At 30.3% G+C, this 13783-nt stretch overlaps 1 protein-coding gene across 3 annotated transcripts in view; it reads right to left on the reverse strand.

The window, feature by feature from the left end:
• Positions 1–2610, reverse strand: part of LOC107993504 (sodium- and chloride-dependent glycine transporter 1) — a 28569-nt gene extending 25959 nt beyond the window's left edge. The window contains exon 1 of one of the 3 annotated variants that reach the window (XM_017049953.3): positions 1751–2610. The gene's annotated coding sequence lies outside the window, so the exon portion shown is untranslated. Of the gene's footprint in view, positions 1–1521; positions 1654–1750 lie in introns of those variants that run through there. The other 2 variants (XM_017049951.3, XM_062075997.1) reach the window with 2 other exon arrangements.
• Between the last annotated feature and the right edge of the window lie 11173 nt (positions 2611–13783).

The following is a 13783-nucleotide window of genomic DNA, read 5'->3' on the forward strand; positions in this document are numbered from 1 at the left end:
TGCGAAATATCGTCGAGCATAAGATGATATAATAATTTCACAGGAAGTATAAATTGCAGAAAGTTGATTGAAATAATCAAGAGAATCGGATATTCGAATTACTTGATTGATAGAAAATATTCAATCCCTCCTCAATTCTATCTAAATCTATTAATTATTTCGTAACGTTAATTGCTCTAATTCATTTACGACTATTATTCCCACTACAAAAGCACCAGTTCGAATCCTCGAGTTACCACCACTGGCATTTTAATTCTAAACAACGACGTTCTCCATCGGTTTTTAAAAAAAAATAATTCAACCCACGGATCGATTACCTTAACCAACCCTCAATTCCGTAATCTATTTTATACTAATATCGTCCTGAACGATCGGCACATTTTCAACAAGACGCACAATTTCCGCTGGAAAACAACGGATCCCTCAAAGCAACTTGGAACATTCCACTGGGGTGGTTTCCATCGAAAAACTTGTTCGCGGCGCAGAACAAGCCGAAGGGGGGATGAAAACGTGGCGTGAATCACTTATACCGGATGACAACGCAATTAGAATTAACCGAAGGTCCGTGGGAAGGCCTCGATTGGTCGGTTTCGATCTCTCGAAAGGATTATTCGATAAATCGATAGAAAACGGGGAATAAGAAGATCGCGGTTATTATACGATTCGAGGAAATCTTTTCACGTCTGCTGTTGACCTTGTCCGTGGCAGACTTTCGTCTTTAACCTCTTCATCGATGGAGAAGTGCGACTCGAGTGCACTCTTGCTGCGCGAAATTTCGTTTCTTCATCGGCATGTCGCGAGACGATCTTCGTAATCGATACACGAATATCGTTTTCCAATAATTCTGAAAATATAATGCGATTCCTTGATTCGAGGATAGAAAATAATTCGTAAGTAAAATAGATTCAGTTTGGAAGAATTAACGTCCGTTTGATGTGAAAAATATTTATTATAATATTTATGATAATATCATTAGAGAACGGATTATTTTCGGATAATCTCGGTATACAAATAAAATCTAATAATGAAGGGTATAGAAAAGCGGCGTGATAATTTTCCAAGTATTTCGAAAGGGACGAAACTAAAGTAAAAATAAAGAAAAAAGGAGGAAGACTTAATGAAAAATTCTTGCACCCCCGAGCGATGATAACTCGAGCGCGTTTAATGCACGACGTCACCAAAGCCACGCTTAAATGTCACTCGGCTGGTGGCCATGGTGGCAGTTCGGTACGCTACACACGTACCTTGCCTCACGGTCTTACGTAAACTCGACAGTGCATTCTGCCTTCACGAAATCTGTGTCAGTGGAACTTACTCCAAACTTGCACGCGAAACTTCACGTAATCGCACATCATCGCGATCGAACTACTCGATATATCTGAGATCAAATTTACACGATAAACACAACAATACATATAATCATTATTGTTCCAAATAACGAAGGAAGGAAAGGAATTCGTCGAAAGCAATACCCGCACAAATTCGTCGAACAATTTTTTTACGAGCGATACAAATACAAACCGTAAAATCGTGTTCTTATCCCAATCTCCCATATCCCTGTCCCTATGCAATTGTTATAGAACCCGATGCAACTCGTCTGAGATCACGGAATTCTCCCGCACCCGAGGTTACGTAACCGAGTGGCGTTCACGTTCACGAGTGTCATGAACGGGTTCGTTTCGATCCCGGACGAGAATCAACCCTCCCCTCCCGCTCCTCCTCCTCGAAAAGGGACGCAGGTCGCACGCACCTGATTATTCACGGTGACGCAACCCGATCCGTGCACATCTTCCACTGGGGATCCACTTGGCCGATGGTCGATCAGCTGTCGTCGCGTCTGGCAGCTGTGCTCGCGCTGCCATCGGAGAACTTGGCGGAGCCAAGGTCAGAGACACGCACTGTCACTGGTTCTCAAGGTCACAGCTACGAAGCGTACCAGGCGTACGTCCACGGCACACTCGGATCAACACACTCGGATCGGTGGATGGTTAGCCTCCTTTATCCCTTGTCGCACCAATTATTATGCATCGTTGTTACGCTACATTATCGTATGTCGTGGAACCGGAGACACCGAGACGGTCGGAAGAACCACGGGAGCCGAGAGACACGAGGGATCATGCGGCGCACGGAGAGTGGAAAAGAAAAGGGTGAGGGAGGGGGAGGAGGGAGGAGGAGGAGGAGGAGGAGGAGGAAAGAAAAGAAAAAGAAAAAGAAGTGGGAAAATATGCGAAGAGAAGAAGAGAACGTATAACGCGAAGAGAGGCAAAGGTGGAGGAGTAAGAGGCTAGACTAGGAGACGCGGCGAGACGTGACGAGGCGAGGCGAAATGAGACGAGACAAGACGGACGGACGGACGGACAGACAGACAGACAGACAGTGGAAACGGTCCGTGCCCGGGCAGCCAGCCAGCCAGCCAGCCTGCCTGCTTATGGGAGAGCTTTTCTACTTGCAGCACCCCCAGTCGACCCTGTCGAGCCACGAACTCGACATCGATCGATATTACTGCTCCTGCGAGCTGCGTCCTACCCTTGCATTTTCTCTCTTGCCACCTACTCTCTCTCCACCTTCTGTGCCCACCTTCCCCTATCGTAGCTATCGTTTACACCGAAACTCTTTAACTCTTCGGGATACTCGACTACTCGACCTTGCGTCGCCACTGTCTCTCCCTCTCTCTTTGTGCGCTTTTTTCTTTTTTTTTCTCTCTCTTTCCTTTTTTTCTTCCCTCTTTCGCTTTCAATTTTTCTCCTCCCCTCCCCTTACATTCGTCTCCCTACATGGATGGTTCGTTTACCGTGCGTGCACGTGTACCGTTGCTGATCTTGCTGTTGATGATGTAATTAGCGGTGTTTGCTCTTTTGATTTAGATAAGAGGGGCTCGTGTCTTCTCCCTGTTTCTTCTCGACTCTTGTCGCCGCGCTCGACTCGTAATTGCTCGATGCTTAAGGGCAGATCGTTTTGCGGAGATTCTCGGAGATTTTGCTTGTTTCCTTTGTTTCTTTGTTATGTCTTTCTCTTATTTTCTTTTCTTTCTTTATCGACAGTACGTGTGTTTCAACTTTCGTTATTGTTGTTTCGATACGTTCGTTTGAACGGTTGATATATCGATTTGTTTCGTGTTGTTAAACTTATTGGTAAAAATGTGATTAAAAAGTGAATTCTAGAATTAAATGGGATTAGATTTTTTTTAACGTTTAACGGTTTTTTGAATAAAACGTTAACGTCGAAAATAATGTTTCGTGCGCATGCACTCAACCGCGTGTCGAGTGCACGTAACTCAGTTTTGTGTGTACTTTGCATTTGTTTCGACGGGCGGTTAAGTACATGCGTACCGGACAAACATTCAAAACCAATTTCAGAAATTAAACGTTGAATAAAAAAAATTTGTACTCTTTATTTAGGATTTATTTTTGCAGAATTCTCTCCCTCTCTCTCTCTCTCTAAATTTTATTTACAAATTTGATTAATATATATTTATGAACAAGGAAAGATATTTATGACGAAAAGGTATATTTAATACGATTGAATATTAGAAAATTTGAATAATTACTTTCGAAATAATTACGAGCAATGATAAAAAACAATTAAAAATCCTTTTCAATTCGAAACAAGTTTCCGATATCTTTCGTGAAAAGATGAAAACACAACGCATTCAAACAATTGAAAGACGTTTATTAATCGCTTTTCAGACGAAAAGAAAAGAGTTATTGTTCCGTTTCTCCGTTTCCTACGTCACCGTTAATACACACCCAAGCACATTTCCTGTGCCCCTTTTTCTTACGCTTCCTTTTCATATTTTATGCCCGACCTATCTATCTGCTCATCGATCACGCGCTTCTCTCTCGTTCTCTTTCTCTCTTTCCATATCTTCTCTGTCTTCATCCTTTTTCCTCATTTTGTCGCGGTGCATATCACGCGTAATGAAAGTATCAGCGTCGACATGACGCAGGGAATGAAATCTTTTGTTCCGTGTGCGCATCCGAAAAAGGAAAAATCGCGATTCAAAGCAATAACATCGGCATTGATACGAATCAAACGACGTGTTACGGTGCCTTGTCATGCTATGTCATTTGAGCGTGATGCAAAAAGGAAAAATACCGATAAGTTTGAAAAATTATTTCTGAGTAGAGGAGTTTCGAAATTGTCACGTTTCTCGTAGCTTCGATATTATATTGTAAGTTCTTGAGTTTTAAAATTAGATAGATTTTTATAAATATAATTAATAAAATTCAAATCATAATAAGACAATATTGTATATTATAAAAGAATTGCTACGTTCAAATTGTATTAGATAATTAAAAATTATATTTGCCATTTTCAATGACTAGAGAAACTTTGTACGTTCTCTTTAAACCGCTTCCTCTTCTCTCGCTTTAATTGCAATTACGGAAGAGGCCACTCTGTACACGATACTTCGAACAATATTTTTTAAAATATTCCAGATGGAAAGAAAGATAATTAAAGCTCGATAAAATATACCGCATAATGGAACTCGAAAGACATCGTTATTCCAGAATTATATTTTACATTTTATTAAATTGCGTATGAACCTTGATACTCGTATTTAACAACTTATATCTTATAACGAGGTATATCTTATATCTTTTACTGGGTCATGTACCACGATTAAAATTTCAATCTATGAATAGCGGATTTCGAGTTTGATTAGGCGATCGATTCGAAACTCCGTATAGAAAATTATTCGAGCACCGTCGAATTACCGAAAGTAATTTACATGGCCTAGATAACACTCGCTGTTATACGCTCGACATGAATGGAAACAGTCACGCAAGTATTAAATTGGGGGATGAACAGGGGCGGACAAGAGTCCACGTTCTTGCAGTGAGGAGGTTGCATTGTTTCGAGTCGATGTCATTCAACATTATATCACGTGTTCTCTCTACGAAAAATCTAAAAGTATTTAGTGATAATATTTTGAATATTTGATTGATATTCGTGAAAAAGAAAATAACATAGAAAATATATGTGACAATAAGCTTATTAAGTACAATGCGTAAAAAATAATATATTTGATATATTTTTATCGACAAGTAATATTCTAATAATAAATAAGAAATAATGTATTTTAATAATAGAATTCCTTTGGAATTAGCCATATTTGATTTTGACAAGTTTCCAAATTGAACTTTTTTGAAACGATTAACTCCAACGCGATATTTTATTATTTTTATTTTCGTTTTAATTTGAGTCGTTCGGCTCTCTTTGATCTTAATTATAATTTTTCAAATTCATCTTTTAAAATATAATTACATTGTTAAAATTAACACATATGTCACCATTTTAAAAGTTATTTTAAAAGTTGAATATTCTTCTTTCACGTCTCTAAATTAAATTTTGGAAAGTCATTTTGTATTAAAAATTGAAAAGAAAAGCTGCTTTTTTTTTTAATTTAAATGTTTAAAAATTTTTTATAAAACGATTATGAAAGATTGATGTTTTTTTTTAGCTGTTATTACTTTTAGTTATTTTTTTTTTTACCATGTTATTTTTTACCTCATTTTGAATGAAAAGGCGTCAATATTATTGACAAAATGCATACAATGAACATGACATTTAAAATTCAAAATATTCAAATAGTGCAAAATGATTTTCGAAAGAATTCAGCTTAGATGAAAATAAAAATTTTGAAGTAATTCTATCAAGATTATTGTACGACTATTATTTGACAATAATTCAAAGATTGATAATTTCAAAGTTTTTTTAATGATTTAACTTATGATTGGCAGTGTACGTATGTATATTTTAATATAATTAGAACTTAAAATATATCTTCAACATAATAGATAAAGTTTGAATTATCATTAAATGACGTCGATAATTTAATAATTATCTTTAATGAAAAATAGAAAATATATTCTCGTTTAATATTTCTTCACTTTTATTTAATTGAAAATTACATAGAAACCGCCATGTTAATTTTCCAGTAATTATCTTCAACGAAAATAGAAAATATTTTCCTGTTTAATTTTCTTTACTTTTAGAAAAAATACAAAGTTTATAAAGTTACAAGAAAATATATGTACATCAAACTATAAATTTTACATCGATGAAAGGAAAATGAGGTTGTACAAGAATCTTCTTTGACCATGTCATATTATAGTTTAACGGACATGTACTTTTGCAATTTTATTACACGCGGTTGCTCATCCATGAAAACCGCTTTTGCTGCCTACGCATTTTCCTTAATATAGAAAACTTAAAAAATAGAATACACGATGATACAATATACTTTACACGTACAAAAATCATCAAGAATATACAAGTATCATATTTCAAAACTCAATTTGATCATTTCCACTTTCCATATTTGTTATTCGTTATTATATATTCAATATTAATTAATCAAAATACAAAGATAATTATTTTATAAAATTTAATAAAAAGAATTATCTATCAAAAATTTAATATTTATTATATTGGTTTTAATAACGATATAAAAAAAAATCTAATAAAAAATATTGAGAGACTTAAAACGTGTTAGAAAGATTTTCTTTTTTTTTTTTTTTTTTTTTTAGAAGATTAAAAGCCTATAGAAATTGGACAATCACTGGAAACAATGTGTTCCAACAGTCGATCGACTGTAGAGACACAATTGTCCGAGTTTTAGAAATCGATTTCGCCGAGTTCGCCGACAGTCATCTATAAAGTTTTGTGTCTATGCGCCACAGTATAACATATTAAAAGTTTTATTCCATTTAAATATATTTTTATAATTGCAACGATCTTGAAAAGTTCTGGTAAGAATACAATTAAATTGTTCAATGGAAACTTGTATTGCAAACTTTTATGACTGACATTGAAATGTTTACAAAGCATCACTTATTTATTATTTTTCTTTTTTTATACAAGTCATTCTTTAAATACTTATTTCCAAAGTTAAATTTTCAATTAAAACTTAATAATATTACTTAAAACTTGTGTAAAACAATTGTAACAATATTGAGTACAACATTACAATAATATATTAAGTTTTTACATTTTTATATAATGAATAATTTGAAATCTTACATGAACGAAGATACGTTTTAAATATAATAAAATTTAAAAATGTTAAGGCTAAATCTTTAAATTCACTGAATCTTATTAGCATTATAGTATTATAGAAAGTATTACATATCTCATAAGAGGAATATAATAATAATCTTCTTTGAATCTATTGATCTTTATAGAAACATGACAAACATGATTTCGAATTCTTTGAACTTATCAATTCTGATGCAGGTAATTCTTAATTCATGAAACTCGTATATTTCCTTTTTGAAATTGATGTTTCTTTTAAAGGTAACATAGCAAAAGAGAAAAATATTTCTCTGTATTTCGAATTCAAAGATTTTTATTGGAAAGTTCATGAAACGTCATTTCTTTGAATCTAAACCAATAAAAATTCTTTGAATAAACCAATGAAAAAACTATTTCAATTAAAATTTTAACATTAAATTAATCAAATTTTAACAAAAAATTATTTTAAAATTATTATGAAACTATGAAGAATATTGAAATTGTTTACAAGATTCTCTTTCAAAAGTAGAACAATTCTTAAAAAAGTAGAACAATTCTTAAATTTCCTCGAATTTTTTAATGTCTTAAATAGTCTTTTCAATCTTTTAAAATTTGTAGTCCCTTTTGAATATATTCTGTAAAAAATTTTATAAATTTTCAATTTTTTAAAATTTATAGAATCTTTAAGATCTATAATAAATCTACAATAAATTTCTAAAATTAAATTTTTAACTCTTAAAGTTATTTTATGAATTTTAAAATTTTCATAAAATTGTTTAAAGCAAATTCTAGAATTCACAACTAATACTAACTCAATATTTTCCAATTTCTTCAGAAAATCAAAGAAAGATTTATAGTAAAATCTAATTGTAAGAATTTTTAATTATCTTTAATCTTGTAATCTCTACTCTAAAGTTATAATTAAATTCTAAAACTTTAACTTCTTTAAACTTACTCTAGCAATTCTAAAAATTTCTATCTTTAATTTTAATCTTTCAGTATTGAATTATATAATATTAATATTTTAATATCATATAATATCAATATTTCTTTTTTTTTATAAAATCAATGCCATTATTAAATTTAGTCTCAAATAAAACATAAAACACAAAGATTATAAACTATAAGAAATATATTTTATAGTTTACATTATATTATCGACAGTATATTAATATATCAAATTATAATTAAGAAATTTTGTGATAATTAACGGAAAGCTTCCATTTTATTATTTTCCAATGGGATCGTTAATCATAAATAGTACTAATTATTATGTTCCGAATTAGAATGGATTTTCCATTATAATTATAACAGTGTATGGAGTGGCAAGAATTTACTGCCCACCTACTCAAGATGACGAAAACATTGACGTAATAATTCCGATAATAATGCATCTTATGGTCACTCGGTTCTACATTTATATATTCTAGAAAATAAAATAAAAATAATCTTATTTAAAGAGTAAATAAGATTAAGAAAATTAAAAGTCGACGTACAATTTTCTATTAAAAAAAAATCAATATAATTTGAATAAAATATTCCATTTAAATCTATATAAATTTTAAAATAAATTATTGCAGAAGTTTAATAATGAATTATAATTAAAAATTAACTTATAAGATTAAATATTACACTTTGATTTGAAACTGACTTGGCTTATTCATCGATTAATGGAACGTTCATTGTTTAATTTAAAGTAATAGTTAAATATTAGAAATTGCAATAATCATTTCATTTTGGTGAAAAAATTTACGTGAAAAGATAAAAAAAAAAATTGAAAGTAATGCAATTTTGCAATCGAAATTTCATTTGGCTACAAATTAAATCAAAACGTGCAAATTTCTAAGAAAAAGAAAAAAATATCGTCAAGAAGAATCTTGAACATTATAAATCCCCCCAAAAACATTCCACCCAATTCACTTTTAACGTTCTTCTCTCCCGACATCCTTAATCCCTTCTTGACCTTCAGGCGTTCTCATATCGAGGTCCCTTTAAAGTTGGTCGTTCGAGAAGAGTCACCTGCGGGCGACGAGGAGATTCGGTAACAAGGCTCAGTCCACCGAATACAATATCGATCGGCGACTGATATCAGTAGTTTAGAATGGGAACGAATTTTAGAAGGTCGAATCGAAGCCCTTTCACGCTAACGGAAGAAATTTCCCTCTCCCCTTCCCTTTATGATTCCTATTAAAGAAAAAAGAGGGTGTCACGGATGAAACGAGGTCGTTGTAACATCGAATAATAATTTGTGAATTTCGACTCTGATTCCGATCAACTGATTGACGGTTTCAATGATAATTTATTAATAAATTTTCAATGAATATAATATCGATATCACGTGGAGTAAGAATAAAATTGGAAAAAAATTAATATTTAATTCTGGAAATTTTTTATTTGAAGAGGAAATATTTTAAAATGTTTTTTCTATTACGAATCTTAAAGTCAATGTAAAATTTTTATATGTGAATGTAAGTAGGTAAAGAAGAAGAGGAAAGAAGAGAGTATCGTTGTTTTATCAATAAAGTTATCTAGTAAATGCTTCGATATTGCAATGCAAGTTAGGTCAAAGGAAATATTTGTTAGTAAGGATAATTAGGCAAGTGCTTGCGAAAATTGGGTTTAGCTTGCGATCTCCTCTGGCGGTGAACACGCGAAAGCTACCACATGAACATCAACTATGCACTCACTAACTACAGTTAAATGTTTAGTAAAGATATTATCTAATTTAGAATGAACATATTATGTGAACATATTAAAATCCATTATGAAATCTTCAATCTTTTATAAAAAAAAAAGAGTATTTTTAATATTTGATAACGATTAATCTTTTGACAATGAGATAACGTGTATGTAATTAAAGAAAAATTAGTTTTCTTTCATATTTTCTTTTATATTTTTTCTTCATAAAACCAATAATATTTCATACAATAATATTTAATATAAAGTATTTAGCTTGTTCAAAAATTATATACAATGTATTTACTCGTAATTCAATATGTTCGTATATTCAAAGAACATTTTTGAATGGTCGATTCTAAAGGCAAAAAGTAAACACAATAGTTGATATGTCGATTGAGATTTATTAAATTATTTATATAAAACGATTAAAATTTGCATTGGACGAAATAAGATGAAAATAGAGTGAGACTGTTTTATCTTTGTTACTCTACTATATATATTTTTATACATATATAAATAACATATCCAAATTAAATCATAATATATTCAAAATTAACAATGCAAATAAAAATCAAGGTTTACATTCAAAATTATTTCAATTCAAGATCTTCGTTTATTTTTTTATAAAGAAAATTCATTTAATTTGAAAATTATAATTTTAATAAAAGTTTGTGTTTATATAGAAGAAAAATCACATTGTGCACATATTGTCATATGCACATATACTCGACAAAATAATGAATACATTAATCTCGTTAATTAAACGTAAAAATTATTTATGAGAATGAAAATAATCAAGCTAACCAATTGTAAAAGAATCGTATTTAAATATTTAAAAGCTATAAATTTATCTAGTTAATATTTGTTAATAAGTCAATACAGTCGGCAATATTTTAATTAAATTTGGTTATAAATGAATAATTTATTAATAATCTATTAAATATAGTTTATAACATTATATGATAACATGTGAATGATAATTGCGAATAGTTCGAAGATTGTACAAAATATCGCATTCAAATGAGATGAACTGTGCACACAAATAGTTAAAATAGTTAGAAATGATATGTTAGTTAAAATAAACAAAAATAAACAATAAAAAAAATTAAGAAGTTTCTATCACGTATCTACATTTTAAGCCGAGACATAAGATCATTTTGTCTAAAATTATTCAGAATCATAAGTTACGTCAATAGAGCCATAAATAATCAATCCTCAGCTCAAATTCAAATCTTGAAATCTCAAACTTTAGCAAGGATATGATATGAATATCATCTACCAAATCTTAATCCTAAGATAATTATGCAAGATCAGATGATCATAAACAAAATTTCTCACATTTCAGAACTTATCTCTCAAATTTAATATCAAATTCTCGAGATTACAAATCCCAAGCCACTAACTTTCAATCATAATTTGAGACCTTGAACTCCATATCTTGAACTTATCCTGATCTTGCAAAAGAGTGTATCCAAGATTCACCTACAAGATTGAAGATTTCAAAATCATAGATAGTAAGTAATTATATTGAATGAATATCTTATTATTATAAAGTTTTGAACACTTGAATATTTGATCGAAAGCTAAAAAAAATCTCAATTCACTATCTTCTAGTGAAAAATATATACTTATTGACATTGATATGCCCTTGATTCACAATATGTTCATAAATAAAAATAATATACAGATAGATATAAATAATAAAAATAATATAAAAATATAAAAATAATAAAAATGTGTAATATATTCATGAGAGAGTTTTGAATGATCGATTCCAGTTTTTAAAACAAACACAAAATATTCATTGAATAATATTAATTAATAAATATTTATTTTAAATTGCAAACAATTTAAATTTGTTTCAGATGAAGGAGAGGCAGAAATAAAGCGAAACGATGTGATGGAGAAAGAGAAAGAGAACTGTCTAATTCTATCTTTATCTTATTTCATTTAATGCAAATTTAAATTGCTTATAATTTAATAAATAAGTCTCATTCGACATTTTTGTATATCAAATTTTGTATTCCTTTTGATCTCTAGAATCTCGAACTTTCCACCAATATTAATATTCTATTTCGATTATTATTGATATTTTTCATTTCGACAATTTAACACATTTTCTCTACGAAAGAAAAAATATTTCTACGAGCATTACAATGGAATAAGAACGATTTCGTAGAGATGGAAACAAGGAAGGACAATCAGAATAAACAGAAGCAGTGATAACACTGAGGAAGAGTGATGAAAAAAGTGTGAGAAGTCATCACAAAAAGAGGCGAATAAAAGATGAGAATAAAAATAGAGCGACAGAGATAAATGCAAAGAAACGAAGAGGCAGAGATATACATATAGATACAAGTAGTGAAGGATAACAAACGAATGGCAAAGTTGGCCTTGATCAAAACTCGGCCGCATCCAAGCGGAAGCTTCATCCCCTATCAAGCGATCCCTGGTCTCTCTGGTAAATCCGTGTACTTTTCTATTTCTCGATCTCTATCTCGTACCCGTCATTCCAATTCTAGCTTTTCGACCGTGAAAGAAAAAAGGCCTATTTATTTCATTCTCTCGTCCAAGTTTTGCTTTCGTCTATGATCACGATAGCGATTGTCTCATCGAAGCTCCGTTGGCTTCAAAGAAAAAGAAGAAGTAAAAGATCGATAGTGAACGCTTTTCATCCAGTTTGATTAAATTCGTACGGACAAATCGATCGCATATTTTCTTCTGTGTCGATGCGTCTTTGACTCGAAGATTGAATAGAGAGTTTAATGATTTCCTCTTGTGATTCCAGAGAAGCGTGATCTTGCTTCACTGGTCTACACAACTTTCGAATCGGCTGATATCTGCTGTGCATTTTTAAACGTTCGATAAGATGAACGTTTAAGAATTGTAAAATCGAGAAAAAATTAAATTAACATGAATTTTTGTGACATTATACATTAGAAAAAGATTAATGATATATAATTTGAATTTGAAACTTGAAATCTTTAAAAATTCACTTATAAACAAATTTTACTAATTACTAACTTTGATGCAATATAAGATAATTTTTATAAATAAAATTTTTCGATATAATTAAAAATAATATGATAATGATGGAATGAATAAGTGAATAAATATTTTTGTATGATTAATGACTAATTCTAATAATAATTAAAGTCTCGTAAAAAAAATTATTATCTTTATTAAGTTTATGAATTTCTTTTTCAATAATTCACAATAATTTATTATTGTTATTATTTATATTTTTTCTAGTAAATTATTCTATTTTTTATAGCAATTTTTTGATAATTGTTAAAAAATTTCGAGGATACATTAAATCAACTGATGTCCTTCTTTCTTCGTTTTTAAGTAAAAAATACTGTTACAAAGCTTTGACATATTTTGAAGATGGATATATATATATATGTATCATTGAAAAATCTCGAGTAGTTGGCTTGGCATCAAATTACTGATGACACTACTTGTATGAGCACCAATTTTTGTCTAATCAGCGACTCTTGATCATCCAGCAAAATGGTTTCAGTTATCTACCACGAAAGCAATCTCAAGAACTTTAAATTACATTGTCGATTTATAACTTGATAACTCGTCGTTTGGCACAAATCCTGCTCATTTACTGTGCGCGTAATTAAAAAAACATGTAAAATTGCGGAAATTATGGTATTTAAAAGAATGATTATGGATGTATATACAAATTAATTTTAGGTATGTGCATAATTATTATTTAATAATTTATTTATTATAGAAATATTATTAATTAATTTTACGATTTGTTATTTTTGTTATATGTAAATAACTGTAAATTTTTATTAACTTCCTATATTTTTCTGTTCTACTATAAATTAACAATGTATAATTTATATATTAAATAAAATAAATTGTTTTTACAATATAATTGATTTGCGAAATTAAAATTATGAAACGTTTAATTTACATTTGAAATACTGAAAAAATATGCATACATCTAAACGAGAATAAATATCACAGAAATACTCGCAATTAAAATAAAATAAATTCCAGGACATAATTTATCAAAAAAATGTATATCTTATGTACGGAATAATTAAAGTTTTGATAAAATTATTTT

The sequence above is a fragment of the Apis cerana genome, linkage group LG6, assembly GCF_029169275.1.
Source record: "Apis cerana isolate GH-2021 linkage group LG6, AcerK_1.0, whole genome shotgun sequence".
Lineage (NCBI taxonomy): Eukaryota > Metazoa > Arthropoda > Insecta > Hymenoptera > Apidae > Apis > Apis cerana.